The sequence below is a fragment of the Ixodes scapularis genome, unplaced genomic scaffold (assembly GCF_016920785.2).
Source record: "Ixodes scapularis isolate PalLabHiFi unplaced genomic scaffold, ASM1692078v2 PGA_scaffold5__190_contigs__length_132052651, whole genome shotgun sequence".
Taxonomy (NCBI): domain Eukaryota; kingdom Metazoa; phylum Arthropoda; class Arachnida; order Ixodida; family Ixodidae; genus Ixodes; species Ixodes scapularis.
In genome coordinates this window covers 109,114,794-109,130,064 of record NW_024609880.1, presented here as the reverse complement: position 1 = coordinate 109,130,064, position 15,271 = coordinate 109,114,794, and the positions used below count along the sequence as shown (strand labels likewise).

Sequence of the window (15,271 nt, the reverse complement as noted above, 5' to 3'; positions counted from 1 at the left end):
AATCAAAGCCACATCATCGGCGTAAACCAGGAGCTTCACGTGTTGATCGCCCATCTGCAGTCCTTGTATGGTTGTGTCTCGGATGATGGCCCGGCAGAGGGGCTCCAGTTGTAGGGCGAAGAGTATGGGAGAGAGCGGGCAGCCCTGTCGCACCGAGCGGCCTATCGGTATTGAGCGCCCTTTATCGCCATTGACGAGAAGTCTCGTCGATATGTCTCGGTAGCAGAGGCCCACCCAGTCCAACATTCCGTCCCCGACCTCACATTTCTTCAGCACAGCCCTTAGGAACTCGTGGGACACCCGGTCAAAGGCTTGGCTCATGTCGAGTTGAAGGACCGCCAAAGGCTGGTGTCCCTCACCACTTGTCTCCCTGACGATACGCATGGCGTGGAGGTTTCGCGCTATGGAACGCCCCCGTAGACCGTAAGCTTGATGGTCGCCCACCACGCACCGAAGTCCAAGATCCAACCTTCTCGCCAAAATTTTGGCAAGAATTTTGTAGTCCCCACAGAGAAGACTGATGGGCCTGTAGTCCGTCACTGCTGGGTCGGAGCTGTTGCCTGCCTTTTTCGGGATGAGCACCGTAAGACTTTCCCTCATGGACGGAGGTAGAAGCTTTCGCTGAAAGATATCTTGGTATACCTCTACCAGAATGGGGCAGAGGAGGTCCGCATACCTTTTGTAGAACTCTGCGCCGATTCCATCCGGTCCGGGCGCTTTGTTGCCGGACAGCTTCTTGATGGCTCGCCGTACCTCAGCCTCCCTGATTGGGGCGTTTATTAAGTCTTTTATATCGTCCGGGACGGCGGCAAGCTCTTGGAGGTACTTGTGGTGGGTACTGGCATCGCATTCCTGTTTACTAAAAAGTCTTTTGTAGTGCGATTCAAACGCTGCCGCCACCTCTTCCTGCCCGCTCACCAGGTGGCCTTCGTACCGCACATTGGAGATGTGGTTTGCCTGCGCGCGCTTCCTTTCGAAGGTCCGGAAAATCATAGTGGGCTGGGTCTCGCCCTCCAGGTTTAGCTCTCGGCTCCTCACCTGGGCGCCCCGCAACCTTTCCTCCATCATCTCCTGCAGGCGTGTCTTGCAGTATCGAATGTCCTCAGCGAAGGTGCCAGGCCTCTTCTCCTCTTCCTCGAGTATGATGCGGAGTGTGCCCGTCAGAGCCTGCTCTTCCTGCCTGGCCTCGGTTGCCCTGGTGTGTGAGAAGGCCTCGGCAAGCTCTCGCAGCTCTGGCGCCGAGTTAAGCTTCTTCGTTTTCTAGAAGTATACATGTTTGTTAAATTCGTTTCGAAACAGGTACACCTAGTTTCGTATTTAATATTTTGCGAAGTGTTCAGGAATTATTCATAATATTATGGCAATATTGACGTGCGCAATAATTTATTATTACTGTGTTTTTTGTAAGTTTTATAATGTGGTTTGCTTATCCTTTTTTCTTAAACGCTTTGAAGATACGAAAACAATCAATCGAATCAACAGCCTATGTTTCGCACGGTTTGCCGGGCGTATCGGCCGTGTGCGTTTGAACCGTTTGAATGCCTGCGATCACGACCGGGTAACGGTTAAATTTTGCCCATTAGTCGTGATCCGTGGAGTAGGCCTTAGTTTCAAACGTGTCGGAAAAAAACGGAAGCGACTGTGAGACGTGGAACTACGTCAAATCAGCTCAACAGCCAAGATCGTGGCACGGGATCCGAAGTAAGTTTGTTTCTTTGTTCGTTAGAGCTAGCTTATTTCCTACGTTCAGAAGGCTTGTTATTGTCTGTAGATCGCTTGCTTTTACCAGTATTATTAATTGTGCGCAAATGGTGTTACGCGAGGCTGTTTTTCTTCTTTTTTCCCCGATGCAGAGACTGAACTCGCTCAAGGTCCATCAGTAGCGGCGGAACTCTTTAGGAGACGGAAAGTAGGGGGGTGGGGGTCAAAGGCGGAAGAGGATGGGGGAGGGGGGTGTTGATTGCCTCCCTCTGCCGTATTGTTTGCTGGTAAACTAGAATGTCTGGAAGCCCGCGGTGCGGTGCCCCTCCATTGCCGACACCATTGCGTGCGGAGAAATGGACCCGACAAAAAGCGGCGATTGACTGATCGAGCAAGCCAGCCCGTAGCTTCCACCGTCCAGCCGTCTCCAAACGATTTCATTTTCGCGATTCGTAATCAGAAAAGGATTGCCAAAATTGGTGCCGTAATGAATTCACCCCATGGTTATTATAGCATAGCATACCACTTTCGATCGCAAAAATTTGTGCCCGCGAAATAAGTTTTGACGCCGGCTCTTATACCTCGCGAAATCTCGAGCTCTAAATATCATTTGCTGTGCACGTGTTTTGTATGATCCAACGCACGTGCAACGAATTTCACACCTCCAGAAACACTCGGACTGCTTTAAATGTTGAAGCATTTACTCTTTTCATACTGCTGTTTTTTTAGAGGCTATCAAGTATTGATTACAAGCTTCTAGGGAAATTTACAAGGATGTCCTGAATTAAGGTAGTGTCCCGCCAGTTTTTGGTATCTATATTTTGTTGAGTATAAGTGTATAGTGTTAGACATACCTTACCCTAACCCTGATTTTTCGTTTGGTACTGACTTTAGCGAATGGTGTAAGTTGTAATTGTTTTTAGTTGTTGCATGATTGTAGTAAGGTGGTGAGCTGGTACTACTTGAACATCTTGAAAAATAGTTCGCAAAAAATCAAGGAGACAGGGAGAGTAACACTTAGACCTCATGCAGGCGCAAAATGAACTCGCATAAATTAGAGAAGGGAGAAATAAAAATGTGGTAAGGGCTCGAGCACAGGCCCAAGTGGAACGCGCCGATTTACCTGTTAGCAAGAGCCGACTAAAAAAAGAAAAAAAAACAATTTTCATGTTAGTGAAGGTAACAAATGGATGGCTAGTACATAAAGAGAAGTAAATTTTTCTCTAAAATCTACGATGGATTGTCACCTACCTATGCACTGTTTACATCCTTAGGAAAAACGTGAATAATTAGCAGATACTATAAAAACATAGAAGAGAATTATTTTAGGCTTTTATTTTTCGTAGTATGGGCGACCAATTTGTCCGCAAATCCGTCTGTTACCTGAGCTGCCGAGGAAATTGTTTTTACAGTATTATGCATATGGATGAATTAGCATGGCCCACTTGGACCTGTTTGAACTTTTGCTAAAGCTCCTAACGCATTTTCTTTCTCTAATCTATGAGTGTTGGGAGTCTGCACTCGGTATGTAGTGTATGTATTCCTCTCCTTTATTCCTTGTTTTTTGTGTGCTATATTTCAAGATGTTCAGTCAGACTGAACTCACCACTTTACTACATGGAAAAGCTGTTGCTAATTCTAGAGTGTCTGTAAAACAATCTACCTGACATCTTTGCGTCACGCCCCGGTTCCTGAAGCTCACATTCTCCGAGTACAGCCTTTCTGATTTCTCTCATCCTCTTACTTATTTTTTTTTTTTGTGTTCAATAGATCGAGTTGCGAATGTGCACCAGTCTGCGTGCACTTTTTTCAAGTTGGTCCATGATGTTTTTTATCATATATCCTAATTTGTGTTTTCATCTTTATACTTACTGCAGCCTTTCCCAATTAGATGTTTGCATTCACTTTCGCCATCCTGATGTGAGTGACCTGAGACGACACAAAATGACAGTCTCCCCTGCTGAAGTCCTGGCTTGATGGAAGACTGCCAAGGCTGTTCATGGTAAGGTGCTCTATATATTGAGCAATATAATAGCAACTTATTTCTGCTAGGATTGTTTTTAACACAGACTGTATTTATGGGCTGGCCTTTAGCAATTTTGTTTCCACTCGCGTGGAATAAAAGCCTTTAGGAAAATTGCGCATTTCATTCGTAAGCGGAATGCTGAGTTTACAACAGAAGTACGTTGCGTTGCCTTGCGTTGGGGATCAGTGGCCGACTGGGCTAGCGCACATCAGCTCGGAGCACGTGGAACAAAAGCTTGCGCTGCAGAACCCAGAGATCCTGGGTTCAATCCCCACCCCTGCCTATTTCGATCTAGATGAGCATCGTACCGGCATGTGGTCGTGTATCACTACTGCGTGGTGCAGGTTGATTCCAGGCTAGCAGTCATACTGCACTGGCTAAATTGCTCATCTACAGCGAGCAACTCGTCGCAACTTTCAAATGGCTCACCAACTCCACAGAACCCCAACAGAAGTGCGTCACTACTTGCATCCAGTATTGCTGTGTGTTGTATCTGTATTTTGTATTTGTTTATTTAGTGTTCCCAATAATAGCTGAGCCTTCCCATTGCTGCGCTTGTTAGTAGCAACACACAAACGCGAACAAACGGCGAGAGTGGTGAAGAGCACCACTTTTGCCACTCGCCACTGCGCCCATTGGTTTTCGGAGAAGTTTGCAGTGTTAGTCTTTGTGGTATTTGGTCATAATCGCATATGGACACAACCAGGGCACTGTACATACAACTCAACACTTGCAAGACTTGCGTGAATACACCCTGCAGGTGCTCGCACTTTCAGAGTCATTTTAATGTTGCAGAAATGATAGAATGGATGCTTGGGTAAGTTGATGAACCATATTCTATGGTGACAGCGCGGAGAAACATTCGCACACCAGACACTCAGGAAGACAAGCACACGCGCTGAACTTACAACTTTTGTGTATTCGACTACTTCGTTCTTCTCTTCGACGTCTAGATTGACTTTTCAGATCGTGATAAGGAGAATAGCACAAAATACAAGGAAAAAAGCACAACAACAAAAAAACAAAAGAACAAAAAAAAAAGAAAGAGAAAAACCGAAAATAGGAAGCCCTTACAAGTCATCCCACTCCCTCACTGCTATCCTTAAGTTAGAAATCGGAGCTTTTTGGTCGACAACACAATAGAAGGACTACTTACCCACTTGTTCTTCAGATGCTCTATTCTTTGTGCTTCCATTATTTCTCTTGACAATGGGTCTCGACTCTTAACTATTACGGAACAATTTTCAAAATGTGTTATACAACCACAATCCGGAGAGTGGGTTCCCAAATGTCCAGCGGCGACTCGGTGGGTGTTATAAAAATGCTCCTTTAAACGATCATTCAAACACCTGCCAGTCTGGTCTACATAACTAGTGTGGTAAGAAGTATGTAGGCCAGACTGGCAGGTGTTTGAATGATCGTTTAAGGGAGCATTTTTATAATAACCCCCGAGTCGTCGCTGTACATTTGGGAATCTGCTGTCAAGATTGTGGTTGCGTAGCACATTTTGAAAATTGTTTTATAATAGATAGATAGAAATAATGAGAGGGCAAAGAATAGAGCACCTGAAGGACAAGTGTGTAAGTAGTCCCTCTATAGCACTGTCGACCAAAGAGCTTCAATTTCTATCTAAACAATAGTGGTGAGTAAGAAGGATGATTTGTAAGGGTTTTCTTTATCCTTTTTTTTTTTCTTTTGTCTTGTCTTTTTCATTTTTCCTTGTATTTCGTGCTATTTCTTCTGCTTATCACGTTCTGGAAAGTCAATCCAGACGTTGAAGAGAAGAATGAAGTAGTCGAATACACAAGAGCTATAAGTTTAGCGCGTGTGCTTGTCTTTCTGAGTATCTGGTGTGTGATTGTTTCCCTGCACTGTCACCGTAGAATATGCAAAAATGAATAATGACATTGGAATATTTGTCATGCCAAAGCCTGTCACACTTATTCCGAACTCTGATCTCCACGAGATCACAATACCATCGTTTCTGTTGTAGTGACACTGCAGACTCTATACTTGTTTTGCTTCAGTCTTTGTAAGGGGGACGCTATAATCCGATTCTACTCATCTATGGTGTACTAGATAGCACCATATTTGCAGAGCTAGTCTTTGGTTTTTGTAGTTCCATCGAAATATATTTCAACCTTTAAGTTATTTGTCATTTGGCATGTAAATTTACAATCTTATCTAGATTGAAGGCAACAAATATTTTGCCAGCACTCATGGTACGCGTTTGAAGTATATTGCGTTAACATAATTGACCCAACCTCTGATTTTTATTTGTCAGTGCCTCTAGCGAATTGTGCATGCGAGGATTGCTTTTGCTTGTTTGTTTCACATAATCTACAGCACATTTTCACCTTTCTACTCAGTGCAGCCCTCGCCGAACAGACGCTAGCATCGACTAGGCCGAGGTTCAGGTCTATGGCAGTCTCCAAAGGTTGTTGATGGGTAAGCTGCCTTATATGTACAGCTGTGTAAGAGCAGCTTGTCTTGGGTGACAATTTGAAATGCATTTTGATGTTTTAGAAAGTGAAATTTGCATGGGCATACTTGCAACGTGAAGCCTTACCAAGCCTGTTTTGAACTTTCGTCCTCTTGAGATTTCAATACAGCCGTTTATGCTGCACACAGACTAGCTACTTCGGCCAGGTAGAGAATTGATCGATATGAAGGTAAACAGGTGAGTGCCAACTGCTCAGTTCCATCCGTGGTGACGTTCTCTCCTTATCAGACGACTTACCACACTTGGTTCGCAAAACATTTGAAAAGGAGAGCAAGTCAGCTGCTGCATGATGCTCCCAGTACTGAGCAGTCGACGATTGCTTGTTCACCTTCGTATAGATCACGAGTGTACTTCAAGCTCGGCAAGTGTGAGACTTATCTGATTCAGCCTAGCAGTGGTGTGCTGAGCGGAATGTGTAGAGCTAGTTGACTTGTGTACAGGCAGTGGCTGTGCGGTGTAAAACAAACCCGATTGGGAACTTTAATGCAATCTTGTGTAGTCCCATTGATGTCATGATTATGATTACACAACGTTTTATAGTGCAAAGAAAAAAATGCGATGTAATCGTTTTTTTAGACTGCGTGTGCGACCTCCAAGCTTGTGTTTGTACGTTCTGTGTGGTGAAACGTGCTGTATAAGCAAAATTAGAGAATCCTCGAGCTATATGCTGCAAGGAGTGAAAACAGCAATCTGGCCGCATTCTTCCCACTTCCGTATACTGTGCAAATACAGATGGACACACACTTTGGATGCTTTGCACTTAAACACCCCACATAAAGCACACTGCTTAATAAGCATCAATTGTCAAGTGTGCGGATTTGGCTGTTCAGCAAAATGTGGGCCAAATCGTTTGTGTCAAATCTTTTTGTCGCCCAAAAAAAAAGTCTTGTGTTGTCCTAGGCCAGGGGCCTATTTAGAAAAATTATTGCAAAACAATGTAGCTAATAATGTGTATGTGTGCTGATTCTTGTTTTTTTTTTCTAATTACAGCATACACGGAGGGTATCTCCAAGGAGAAGGGGTGGGGTTATGTAGAGAAGCTAGTGCTTCTTTCTATGGGCACAGAGCTGTCCGAAGTAAGGTCAGAATGGAAAGAGCACCACCAAGTTCCGCCTGGTTCTGAACAGCCACAAAATGAACACAGAATTCAGAAGAATAGTAATATGAAGGACCTAGGCAGGGTAGCCACACGTTTTGAGTTCGCAATGACATTTGAATAAGATCACAAATATTCTTGTTTTGCGCAAGGTCGCCTAGTTTACTCACCATATTGGTTACGTTTAGCACAGCAGAAATATTTTTTTTATCAGACTGAAACTTCATTGTTAATTGAACAAATGTGGCTGTCTGTGTAAGTCCTTCGTGTTTTTATTCTTTTTTATTTGTGTGTTCATTATTTTATGTTTTTCTCGTGATTTAGTCTGTGTTTTTGTTACTTATGCGTTCATCATATCTTTAAGTTTTAGTTAAAGATATGATGCCCTCGCCGTTTTCTAGTCCGGGAAATGGTGGTGACCTCGTCGTGTTCAAGGAGCAGTAATGAACTTTCCATCTTGTATTGCTTCCGGCGAACAATGGTGTCTTTGTGCGTGTGTGTGTGCGATGTGTTGATCACAAGGGATGATTTCGGGACCGAACGGAACAACAAGGCCAGCGAGGAGCGACTGGGGGACTTTGAACATTGCACGGTGCAAGGAAGGACTTCAACGACGAGGCTAGCAAGCAAGCCCTTGTCAAAATTGATGTGCTCGACCGGAGAGTTAAATCAGGACTGTGACCCTGTGAGTAAGAATCAACGACTTTGGAACTTTCGTATAGTTTACAGCTTAATTGTCGCCTTCCTTTTGTGTTATTTTAATAGGCGTCTGTGTGCTATTACATTTTTATTTTATTTTAATGGTTGTCCGTGTGATATTACCATTTGTTTTCTTGAACGGCGAAGTGCTTGTTTACAGTTTTGGCGCTTTTATGTATAAAACTTTTTTCGCAAACCATATTCTCTGTGCTCCCTCGACAACCAATCCCGCCAAAGGGCTGTGATTTTCCGACGTCCATTGACATATTTCCTTACTAGCGATCGCCTGCATTTTATCTTTGTACCATACATATTTGTCGGAATCACAAATTTCGAACCAGGCCAATAAAGATTGGTCAGTGGCCTATTCTGTCGATGCATCTATATAAACACACGTTTGGCAGTGTGGGATAGCAGTAAAGTGTATATTTTGTGGATAATCATAGAAATGCATTATATGATTCCTTGTCTGGACCTGAAAGTATGGTACCTGCCCCATGGCAATAATTTTAATGTGATGCTAGAAGGAGCATCACATGAAAGTTGCTTTATATGGGGTAAGTACTATATTTTCCAGGCCCAAACACGGGATCATATAAAGCAGTCTATACAGGGTATATGAGGAATTGGGCAGATATGGCTATATCCATCTAGATACGGTCTGATTATGCATATGTGGTCCATATCTGCCCAATTCCTCATATATCCATATCTGTATTTTTTATTAGAAGTCTAGATATGACATTTTTGTAAGGGATGGCCTTTAGCATCAGCTGCAGCACATCGGAAGGTGAAACAGTAGGTATGTCACTATTAAACTATTTCTATTATATTCCGGTGTTACCCGATCCAATTTAATATACGGTTAGACCCACTCCAAAAAAAGCTCTACGGATTGGCCAGATACGGTTCAGCTTCCGCTTCAACCAATTACGGTTGGGTTTCCGGACTGGGCATTTCCGGTTCATTTTACGGTTTCTAGAAATCCGGTTTGCTTAGAGGCCCATATGAGGGTTTGAAATTTCGGATCCATTCCGGTTTATTTTTAAACCTTTTTTTTTGGTAGGGTTACGTCGTAGAAACGCGGGTTTTCGCACAATTTATTTTTTATGAGCTAACGTGAGAACTGTGAACGCCGAGTGATATAAAGCACCAATTTTAGAACGCAGGAAAATTCTTATAACCTACAATTATTGTAGTGAAATACAAGAAGGTGATATCTTGAGACAGATGTGTTATTTTTTTAAGTGATAACCTGGGTGGTGTAATTATCTCTAAACGACATTTGACTTGTCTAATAAAAAATAATTCCGATGAAATGACAATAATCGAAGTAGTAGGACCAGAGAAAACGAACTAAAGTAACAATTGGATAAATGATGCAGAGGCATTCATTTCATTTAATTTCATTCACCTCAAATGCATCCAAAGACGCATTACATCAGGGGGAATTAAAAAAAATAAAAGACAAAATAGTAATCGAACATAAAAGAAGACACCAACAAAAAGAAAATGTCACACACACACACAAAACCGCTTATTAGCATGCTATTGTTATGATGCAGTTTTACAAACCAAAGTTGTTACACAAATTGATGCACTTTTTCAATAAAATGGGATATCTCTCAGTTACAATATGGTCAGGTAGTTGGTTCCAGTCAGTGTTGTAAAGTACTAAGGAAGAGGAAAGTGTATGGCACTGAAATGGTTCAATCTTCAAGGAATTATCTAATATGAATGATAATTCCTTGAAGATTGAACCATTTAAAAAAAATTGGAATCTGAGTAATATACATCTTGGAAAAAAAAAACACAATCAGACTATTTTTCGTCTTATTTTTAGATTAGGAAGATTTATGCTAGCTTTTAAAGCGGAGACACTAGTTTCGGATAAATAATCACTACATTTAAATCTGTCTGCTTTGTTCTGAAGATTCAAGCCTCTAGATTATAGGTAACTTAGATGTGGATTCTAAATTATGCTCGCATATTCTAATGGTGGGAGGATAAATGTTTGGTATGCGAGTAGTTTTGCTTTAATAAGAGCTAGATCCCTACTGAAAAATCCCATTTGTATGAGAAACTTCTGTGTCCAATAAACACATATGAATCATACAAGATATATAAGAACATATAAGAGCCCTATAAAAACTAGATTAGAATAATATAAGAAATTTGTAAGAAGTTTCTTATATATCTTATATAGTTCTTATATGGTTATTATATATCTTGCATGATTCATGCATTTATTGAACACAAGAATTTTCTCGTACAAATGGCTTTTTCAGAAATTAAGTGTTTTTAGTGCGCTATTTGTTATTTGCTCAACCCATGATAATGAGTCTGTGAAATACACGCCCAAATATTTGTACGACAGTGAGTGTTCTAGTGGTTTGGAAAGTAAAAAGTACTGGGTTAGTGTTTTAGTGGAGAACTTAATTAGGGACATTTCTTTACATTTATATGTGTTAATGTTCATCTGCCATAGTGAACACCATGATGATATTGTATCTAAATCGTCTTGGACAATATTGTGATTAATATAGGTGTATTAATTTTCCAGTGAATAACTCAAGCATTAGCAAAAAGTCTAATTGTCGATTTAATTGATAATGGTAGGTCATTGATATATATTAGAAACAATAGAGGCCCGAGTAAAGTACCCTTAGGGACATCTGATGCAACAGCTATGGGACCCAAATTGCCAAACAAGTATAAAAGTAATAACATTCTAAAATTGTGATGGGCTGGTTTAAAAAATGTATTGCACATAGTTTGAAAAACGTATTCCACATATTTTGGCAAACTTTCCTTAGACCTGTGATCAACCTGCATAGGTTCAGCAATTCAAAGCACTCTGCCTGTTCAAATATAGTACTTGTTTTGAAGCAAGCAACCTATCTGGTTACTACATCAAAAAACACCTGTGACCTATTGGCAATGTGATAATGTGAAAACTTTATATTTGCAAAAAAAGTACCGTAATACCCGAGCGTTGCCCATATGCAGATGTACTTCGACAGTACCAAGTCTGTGAAACGACACAGTTAGGGGAGCTAAAAACAAGTTTTTTACACAAACAGAAGTGGGCATGGGAGCTTCATATTCAAAGTTGCTTGCATTTACAATGCAGAAGAGTCATAAAGAAGAAATTGGTCACCTTTGAACACTGCAAAACGAGCCTCCTGGTATCCATAAGTTCTGAAAATATCCGTCTTCAAAAATATTCATAGACATGCATCTTAGATGCTGTAGATTATGTGACACCGAGACTCACAATATCAGTGCAGCATGTTGGCATTTACGTTGTAGCACCACAAGATACCCAACAGACTGCTACAAGGACACCGATTATCTGCGCGCACACACACACACACACACAGATCGATCGACTTCAGAGAGCAGTTGCCTTTGCATGAGGATGAAGCGCAAGCATGTTGCTGGCCGGACACGAACTAATTTGTTTAGCCTTGACCTCTTAGCGTGTCTTGCAACAAAGGTTCCTCAGTTGAAAGTTTTCACTGTAGTCCAACACATGCTTCAGCTCGAACTCACGATGGGTTCATGATCACAGGCGTCAGACATACTCTTCCTTGGTCCGAGTTCGCTTCTTGACATCCGGGACGGTTCGCAGCGAGTGTCTTTGATAGAGTTTCAGCTTTTCATTTCTTCTGTTTGGCATTCTTCGCATTATGCAAACATTCATTTCGCTACAGCATGTACACCAGCTATGTCTTCCTGTGCGAGCAAACTGTAGCCAACTTGTTTCGTGCTGTCGATGCGGCCTTGCATTTTTCGCCCCTTAGGTTTTTCAAGGTGGTGTCTGCTGGCCACACAGCCCAAGGCTGGGAGGCTGTGCCTTATTTTTTTACAGCCCAGGGCCACATTGCAGGTTACCACGTTGCAGGTAGGGCGTCAAGTATCCGCCCGCTTGGGAAGATCTTTCTAGTTTCCATTGCTAGCTGTAGTGACCGTTGACATTGTGCTCCACAGCAGTGTTCTGTTTTCATCTTCGCAAAGCAGATGAATGTAGAAGCAAGCCAGTTGCCTATACATTCCGAAGTACTCTTCTAAGGTGTCAGTTTTCAGCTTGTCCCATGGAGGCCGTACAGTAGCCCGAGTTCATCAAAGCAGTATCCGGGATGTGTAACCGCTTCTGCAGGAAATAGAACGAAAAAGGAGGAAATCATATTAACTTAAAGAAAGGTAATGTAATTAAAAATGGTTATAAAAAGAAAGAAAAAAAGAAGAAAAAACGCTCTTCTTTCTTTCCTTGGGGAGCCTGAAGCGGCTCCAGCTAAATTGTTAGTATATGGCTCTGGTGTATGGATAAGTAAACTGATCAATGAACCATATTCCGGTTTGCGTGCACTCCAAGCTACTGCTCAGAGACCCGCTGAAATATAGGTCTTACTAGTTAGCTGTAGCGGATCATTTCTGCGCTCCGATGAGAATACGCAGAAACGACACAATATACTTCTGTTGCTGTTGTTTTTTAATTGATGTGCTGGTTGCAACCGCGATAACCTATCGCTTGCGTAGCTTGCGAAAACATTTCAACCTGAAGTCATAAATCAAGTCATTTTTATTTAGTTCTGCACCTGCAAGTAGCGCCAGCATTTGAATATGTTGCTTCCAGGCCACAACCAAATCACTCCCAAGCATGCATTTAGCGAAAAGTAAAAACAAAAAACGAAACCACGATCATAAACATTGAAAAGTTCTCACCCTGCCATGCCGTCAAGGAGCGAGATCTTCCTATCGATTCGCTGTATAATCGACGCTTTCGTAGTCATCGTTGCAGAAACTCAAATATGGACACTTTCACATCCAGTTTTCCGTCAAAGCGCGGATAAACAACATCTGTACGGATTGACAGCGCCGGCAACCGAAAAGCAGCTTTCACGTCCACACACGAGGCCGCGAGAGCACATTCCAAAATGTGCTCGACCTCACTCGAGAGTTGAACGTCTGACCCTCGGCGTCCAAAAACCTACTCGCTTCCAGAGTTGTTCTAGTTGATTCCTCCAGCCTTATTGTCACGTGACCCAACCCGCAGGCCCCGCAGGCGTGAGTAAAAAAAAAGCCGTCGAAGAAAGGAACGCGACAAACAACCGTTAAAAACGAAAAAAAGAAAAAAAAAAAAAACGCAACGCTGCGGCGTTTTTTTTTTTTTTTTTTTGCGCCCCGTTAAGCGTAGAGGGAAAGAAAAAGTAAAAGAGAACGTGCATTGCAAAGAAGCCAACTGTCAAGGGGAGCCTTGCGGAGAAGCGCACTACCAGTTCAGCCTACTCACTGATCTCTATGACAATTGCTGGATCGCGCTTCCCCGCTTGTTCGCCGCAGCGCAAGTGAAGCCACCGGGCTTCACTCGCTTGGGATACGATTTGCCGTTTTTGCTAGCCTTCGCTGAGGTTTTCCAGCGTGCTGACGACACGTTTTCTACTCGTTCGTCGTCATTCGCCGAAGAAGTTTTTTGAAGACTCTGTGTATTGTTGAGACTTGCCGTTGTGAACACGTGGAAAATTTTACGAAAGTGCAGTGTCGCAGGAAAAAGGCACAACGCGTCGAAAGGAAGGGCTGGCGGCGTGTTCAAAGCTTCCTTGGCACGCCGAAGTGCCGTGTCTCTGTGCCTTCGCACGCTTGGATACCGACCAAGAACCGACGCCGTGTGTATGTGTTCAGCGAGTGCAATGTGCGTGAAGCTGTTCGTGCCTCTGGATCAGCGTCTTTTCCTCTCGCGGTTTAGGAACGAGCTTAATCCAGCGTCCACTAGCGACGGAAGATGGGGAGAAGGTACGTCTTTTTTTCGTCCTTAGACGATTTACACAATACCGTGCACAACAGCTCCTCATCACTGATCAGTGCTGGCTTATTATCAACCTACTTAATTGCACTTGACGTTTGAGCGCGGCTCGCCTAATTGCAATTGGTCAACAGATTGCACACGACCATATCGGCCGCGCTTCAAAGATTTTCATTCTCGCCGTTTTGTACTTTTGCTTTCGAAAACCCCCCTGGCTCCACAACGTTGCCCTATTCGTGCTCCCACGGAATCGATTAGAGTAGATTTGGGACATAGCCATGGTTAATATAGTACATAAGAACACGTACAGATCTCCCCCTTTTATTGAGAGCAACTCACCGGAACAGCTGGACGATCCAGAACTCCGTGGCCGATATATATAAATGATCTAAAGGCATCTACGCGCGACACACGTTCAGAACTTTGGCGCGGCGTCAATTCTTGACCGGTATCCAAGCGTGCGAAGGCACAAAGATGCATCACTCGGCGTGCCAAGGAAGCTTTGATCACGCCGCGACACCGGCGACACGTTTTCGACAAGTTGTACCTTTTGATACGGCTTCACGCACATTGCACTCGCTAAACACATTCACACGGCGTCGGTTCTTGGTCGGTATCCAAGCGCGCGAAGGCACAGAGACACGGCACTTCGGCGTGCCAAGGAAGCTTTGAACACGCCGCCAGCCCTTCCTTTCGACGAGTTGTGCCTTTTTCCTGCAACACTGCACTTTCGTAAAATTTTCCACCTGTTCACAACGGCAAGTCTCAACAATACACAGACTCTTCAAAAACGTCTCCGCCGAATGACGACGAACGAGTACAAAACGTGTCGTCAGCACGCTGGAAAACCGCAGCAAAGGCTAGCAAAAACGGCAAATCGTATCCCAAGCGAGTGAAGCCCGGTGGCTTCACTTGCGGGAGCGGCAAGCGCGATCCAGCAATTGTCATTGAGATCAGTGAGCCTACTCATACCGACGCTCCTTGAAGGGAGAGAGGGAAGCGCTCCGGCTTTCCATCTAGGTGGTGTTGGGCAGTAACGGCCGTAACGGCAGCAAAACGAGCGAGCGGAGATGGGTAGATGAAGAGATAGCGGCAGTGTGATTATACTAGACAAAAATCTCACCTCGTGCTTTTCAATTGAGCGGTAACTAGCGCCACCTCGTTTCGGAACGTCTATCATTAGTTGTTTGACAGTGCAATAAATGATTTTTTAAATGTGAGAACCGTTCTCTATTAGTCTAAACCAAATAAAACAATTTTCAGCTTGTCACAAACAATTTTAGTTGTTTAAAGAATCGTAACTTTAGATTTACGGACAAGTCAATCGTATTTCAGATTACGGATGCTTCTCCGTATCTTTTAATGGGAAGCTCTACGTTTTTTTTTACGGAACGTTTTTACCGTGCACACCTGATAGAAAGATATAATCTTTCTTGCCTA

At 43.1% G+C, this 15,271-nt stretch overlaps 1 long non-coding RNA gene across 1 annotated transcript; it reads left to right on the top strand.

Moving 5' to 3' along the window:
* Positions 1–3,663: 3,663 nt before the first annotated feature.
* LOC115322515 lies at positions 3,664–7,258 on the top strand. The gene is made up of 3 exons (XR_005715998.3): positions 3,664–3,703; positions 6,097–6,175; positions 7,221–7,258. It is a non-coding gene; the product is annotated as an uncharacterized LOC115322515 (long non-coding RNA).
* The last annotated feature ends 8,013 nt before the right edge of the window (positions 7,259–15,271 follow it).